Below are 6,000 nucleotides of genomic sequence, written 5' to 3' on the forward strand. Positions count from 1 at the left end.
GCCACCTGGGAAACCCTGTTAATAGGGTATACCCCAATACAAAATAAAAAGTTTAATTAAAAAAAAAAAAAGCAAAAAATCTGGCTCTTTCTTTACTTCGGGGAGAAGATATCAAACAAAGGAAAACTCGATTACAGCCCTGGCCTGGAGCGAGGGGGGAGGACGGCAGAGGCAGAGGGAGAACAAGCAGGGTGAGTGTGGGCTGCAGGGATGGGGCGGGAGCCCTGGCTCTGGGCTTTCCGTGGCTGCTCTTCGGCTGTAATGGCAGCACACACTGGACACCAGGAAGCTCTAGGGAGGGCCTGCCTGTGCTCCAGGATGCTCGACAGTCATTCTCCCTAGTCTGACACCCCTGGGATCGCAGTCTCAAACTACCCTCGCTCACCTTTATTCCCCTGTGTGTGTGCGCGTTCTCAGTCACTCAGTCGCGTCCAACTCTTTTGCAACCCTATGGACTGTGGTCCCACCAGGCTCCTCTGTCTGTGGAATTTTCCAGGCAAGAATACTGGAGTGGGTTGCCATTTCCTCCTCCAGGGGTTCTTCCCACCCCAGGGAATGAGTTCACAGCTCTTGCACCTCCTGCTCTGGCAGGTTCTTTACCACTTGCCACCTGGGGAGCCAGGCTCTATGGCCCAACCAGAGAAGCCCCCCAGGGCCCTGCTGGAGGTGAGGCTAATTTTCACCAAGTCATGGGATGCAAGTGGAGCCCAGAGGGTAATGGGGCATTTGCTCTTGGGATTTGTAGGCTAGTCCATCCTAACTCCAGATCAAGACGAGCTGAGGCCAGAATAATGGTGAATAGCAGTCCCAGGATTTGGGACAAGAGGGATGTTACAAACATGGAGGTATGGGCTGTGGGCCCTCCAGTTCCTCTCTGAGCACCTTGAAAAGACCTGAGCCCCAAAAGCTAGGGGATGCCACAAACTGCAGAGTAAGCAGAAAAAAGGCAGCAGAGGGTAGAGAAGGCTCTGGAAATCCTAGATTTGGGTCTATCCTCAGTTACCTGGGCTTCCTTGGTAGCTCAGATGATAAGGAATCCGCCTGCAATTCAGGAGATCCCGGTTCGGTTACTAGGTCAGGAAGATCCCTTGGAGCAGGGATAGGCTACCCACTCCAGTATTCATGGGCTTCCCTGGTGGCTCAGATGGTAAAGAATCTGCCTACAGTGCTGGAGACCTGGGTTGAGAAGATCCCCTGGAGGAGAGAATCGCAACCCACTGCAGTATTTTTGCCAGGAGAATCCCCATGAACAGAGGAGCCTGGGGAGCTACAGTCCATGGGGTCACAAAGAGTCAGACATGACTGAGTGACTCAGCACTAAGCACTTGATTACCTACAAAGACCTTCTCCCTAGAAGTTTTGTGAATCTCCCTGGATGTCACAGAGCCACCAAAAGGACGTAGGAGGTTATCTATCTAGTCCAGCCCCTCAGTGCCCAGTAGAGCACATTGAGGCCTAGAGGGAGAAGAGAAATGACTCTTTCTGATGCCCGCAAGACTCTTGGCCCAGAGGGAGTCCCCTGGGCTGAGCAGGGAGCAAAGCTGGGGCCTCGTGCCTTCAACCTGTAAGAAGCAAAGTGGCATGGAGGAGTGAGAGCTCTGCTCCGAGGTGAAGGGCAATCTCTTTACAGTCCTCAGATTTGCACTTGTTCCATCCGTTGCCCAGGTGACACTGCTCTGGGTGGGGACTCACACTCAGCCCGGCCCAGACCCCACTCAGAGCCCCGTGGGGCTGGCCTGGCAGCTGGTGACAGAGGGAAGATGAGAGGGATGCTGTGCCTCAGGAAATAGAACATTTGGGGCTTTGCAGGTGGAACCAGAGTGTCTGATTATGTATCCAGTGAGTCACTAGACCAGCCTTCATTAACTGTCAATCATGTAAGAGCTGCTGCCCTCAGTGACATTTACTACATGCCAGACGGCGTGCTGAGAGCTTTAAGTGCATCGCCTCACTTAATCCTCAGAAAAACCCTGTGTCACAGGTCTCAGTATCCCAGTTTACAGATGTGAGGCTGAGGGCTCAGTAAACCTCCCAGGAGTGCTTCCTGGTAAATGCCAAAGCCAGGGTGAAACCCAAGACTTGCTGACTCTGAAGGCCAGCTCCTAGGACAGCAGAAATTCTGACTCTCTGTCTGACTCTGGGCTGAGTGAGGAGGGTCTCTGCCCTGGCTTTGCTCCATTGGAGCCCACCATCCAGGGCAGGTGTGTGCACAGACAGGTGGCCAGGAGAGCGACAGCAAAACCACCAGGGCCCTGACTCATCAAGGCCCTGGGAACTGACTCCATGGCCCAGGCAGTGGGGAGGGGGCTTCTGGTTCTCCTGCTCCTGCTGATCACTGGCCACTCCCAAAGGGTCTGCTACAGAGGAAGCACTTGTGCCTTCTGAGGAAAACCACTTTAACTGGAAATGTTTTGCCTAGCCAACGGCCCAGAAAGGCAACGAGGGTATTTATCTCATTTTACAGCTGAAGGGACCGTGGTCCAGGAGGCAGGTTGGCTTGGCTGAAGTCACAGAGCTGGGAAGGGGCAGACTCGGGGTCAGACCCAGTGGTCTCGACTCCTGCTGAGCATCCCTGCTGCTCGGGCTCAGTGCCCTGGGGGTCTGAATCCTGCAGGGAGGATGTTGTTACCTCCAGTCACCAACGGGACCTGTGGGGCCGGAACAGCAGCCTGCTGGCTCACTGGGTTCACTCTGCCTGCCCTGCGCTACGAATCACTGTCCGTGGAGTGAGGGGAGCCTGGAATATACAGTGAGCACCCACCCCGGCAGCCTCATGCTCCTCGGGGCTGCTTCTCACACCTCTCTCTAGTAGGGCCCATCCTTGAAGTCCACCCTATTCCCCTGAAGCTGTTCCTCCCAGCTCTCAGGGTCCACCAGGAGCACCAGCACGCATGCATGCTCAGTCACTAAGTCATGTCCTACTCTTTGCAACCCCATGGACTATAATCCGCCAGGCTCTTCTGTCCATGGGATTCTGGAACCCCATTCCAAGAATATTGGAGTGGGTCGCCATGCCCTCTTCCAGGGGATCTTCCTGACCCAGGTGTCGAACCCGCATCTCCTGAGTCTCCTGCGTTGGCAGGCAGGTTCTTTACCACTGAGGCACCAGGGAAGCCCCCAAGAGCACCAGAGGCCTCCCTAACAGCAGGCGTTCTGGTTCTGCTTTTCCCCCAGCTTTCCCTCAACATGCACATGCACACACACACGTGCGTGCACAGACACACAGACACACACACACACACACACAGCATGAACCCATATATGTGCGTCCACTGACTAAATCTGCACTTCACTCCTTGGAAGCATCTCTGTATCCTCTACATGGCCTGCCCGCCAGCCTCCTCCAGGCAGGCCCTCCTGTACCAGGTTTTCAAATGATTTTACCACCAGATACATTCTGCAAACCAAATTGCTTCCAGTAACCAGAGATAGAAAATGGTAGAATAGACTTGTGGACACAGCAGAAGGAGAGGGTGGAAGAATTGAGAGAGTAGCATTGAAACATATACATTACCATACTTAAAATAGATCAGTCAGTCAGTTCTGTCACTCAGGTGTGTCCGACTCTTTCTACCCTGTGGACTGCAGCACACCAGGCTTCCTGGTCCATCACCAACTACCAGAGTTTATTCAAACTCATGTCCATCATGTCAGTGATGCCATCCAACCATCTCATCCTCTGTTGTCCCCTTCTCCTCCTACCTTCAATCTTTCCCAGCATCAGGGTCTTTTCCAATGAGCCAGTTCTTCCCCTCAGGTGGCCAAAGTATTGGAGTTTCAGCTTCAGCATCAGTCCTTCCAATGAAAATTCAGGACTGATTTCCTTTAGAAGGGACTGGTTATATCTCCCTGCAGTCCAAGGGACTCTCAAGGGACTCTTCTCCAATGCCACAGAAGAATTGATGCTTTCAATCTTTTCAATTCTTTTGAACTGATGCTTATAAAGCATGGCCTTCTTCATAGTTCAACTCTCACTTCCATACAGGACTACTGGAAAAACCATAGCTCTGACTAGACAGACCTTTGCTGGCAAAGTAATGTCTCTGCTTTTTAACATGCTGTCTAGGTTGGTCATAGCTTTTCTTCCAAGGAGCATCTTTTAATTTCATGGCTGCAGTCACCATCTGTAGTGATTTTGGAACCCCAAAACATTAAGTCTGTCACTGTTTCCATTGTTTCCCCATCTATTTGCCAGATGCCATGATCTTAGTTTTCTGAATGTTGAGTTCTAACCCAGCTTTTTCACTCTCTCACTTTCATTAAGTTCCTCTTCACTTTCTGCCATAAGGGTGGTGTCATCTGCATATCTGAGGTTATTAATATGGCAGTCTGGCAGTCTCGATTCGAGCTTGTGCTTCATCCAGCCTGGCATTTCTCATGATTTACTCTGCATATAAGTTAAATAAGCAGGGTGACAATATACAGCCTTGACACACTCCTTTCCTGATTTGGAACCAATCTGTTGTTCCATGTCCAGTTCTAACTGTTGTTTCTTAACCTGCCCCAGATTTCTCAGGAATCAGGTAAGGTGGTCTGGTATTCCCATCACTTGAAGAATTTTCCACAATTTGTTGTGATCCACACAGTCAAAGGCTTTATTGTAGTCAATAAAGCAGAAGTAGATGTTTTTATGAAATTGTTTTGCTTTTTCAATGATCCAAAAGATGTTAGCAATTTGATCTCTGGTTCTTCTGCCTTTTCTAAATCCAGGGTGAATATCTGGAAGTTCACAGTTCATGTACTGTTGAAGCCTGGCTTGGAGAATTTTGAGCATTACTTTGCTCTCTTGTGAGATGAGTGCAATTTTGGGGTAGTCTGAACATTCTTTGGCATTGCCTTTCTTTGGGATTGGAATGAAAACTGACTTTTTCCAGTCCTGTGGTCACTGCCGAGTTTTCCAAATTTGCTGGCATATTGAGTGTAGCACTTTCACAGCATTATTTTTTAAGATTTGAAATAGGTCAATGGAATTCCATCACCTCCACTAGCTTTGCTAGTAATGATGCTTCCTAAGGCCCACTTGACTTTGCATTCCAAGATGTCTGGCTCTAGGTGGTTAATCCCATCATTGTGATTATCTGGGTCATGAAGATCTTTTCTGTAGAGTTCTTCTGTGTATTCTTGCCACCTCTTCTTAATATTTTCTGCCTCTGTTAGGTCCATACCATTTATGTCCTTTATCAAGCCCATCTTTGCATGAAATGTTCCCTTGGTATCTCTTATTTTCTTGAAGAGATCTCTAGTATTTTCCATTCTATTGCTTTCCTCTATTTCTTTGCAGTGATCACTGAAGAAGGCTTTCTTGTCTCTCCTTGCTATTCTTTGGAAGTCTGCATTCAAATGGGTATATCTTTCCTTTTCTCCTTTGCCTTTTCCTTCTCTTCTTTTCTCATCTATTTGTAAGGCCTTCTCAGACAACCATTTTGCCTTTTTGCATTTCTTTTTCTTGGGGATGGTCTTGATCCTTGTTTCTTGTACAATGTCATGAACCTCTATCCATAGTTCTTCAGCCACTCTATCAGATCTAATCCCTTGAATCTATTTCTCACTTCCACTGTATAATTGTAAGAGATTTGATTTAGGTTATAGCTGAATGGTCTAGTGGTTTTCCCTACTTTCTTCAATTTAAGCCTGAATTTGGCAATAAGGAGTTCATGATCTGAGCCACAGTCAGCTCCTGGTCTTGTTTTTGCTGACTGTATAGAGATTGTCCATCTTTGGCTGCAAAGGATTTAATCAATCTGACTATATCTCAGGCAGGGATTGCCCTGTCTAAGACGGCACAGTAGAAGGACGTGCATTTATCTTCTCCTGTGAGAAGTCCAAAATTACAACTTGCTGATGAACAAGCGTTGACAGGAGAATGTTGGATCTCACCAAGAAAAGATACCCCAAGTCCAAGGGCAAAGGAGAAGCCCCAGCAAGATGGTAGGAGGTGCAAAATCGCATTTAGGATCAAACCCCATACCCACCAGAAATGCTCAGAGGGCTCGAACAAAT

The sequence above is a fragment of the Bubalus kerabau genome, chromosome 6 (genome assembly GCF_029407905.1).
Source record: "Bubalus kerabau isolate K-KA32 ecotype Philippines breed swamp buffalo chromosome 6, PCC_UOA_SB_1v2, whole genome shotgun sequence".
Taxonomy (NCBI): Eukaryota; Metazoa; Chordata; class Mammalia; order Artiodactyla; family Bovidae; genus Bubalus; species Bubalus kerabau.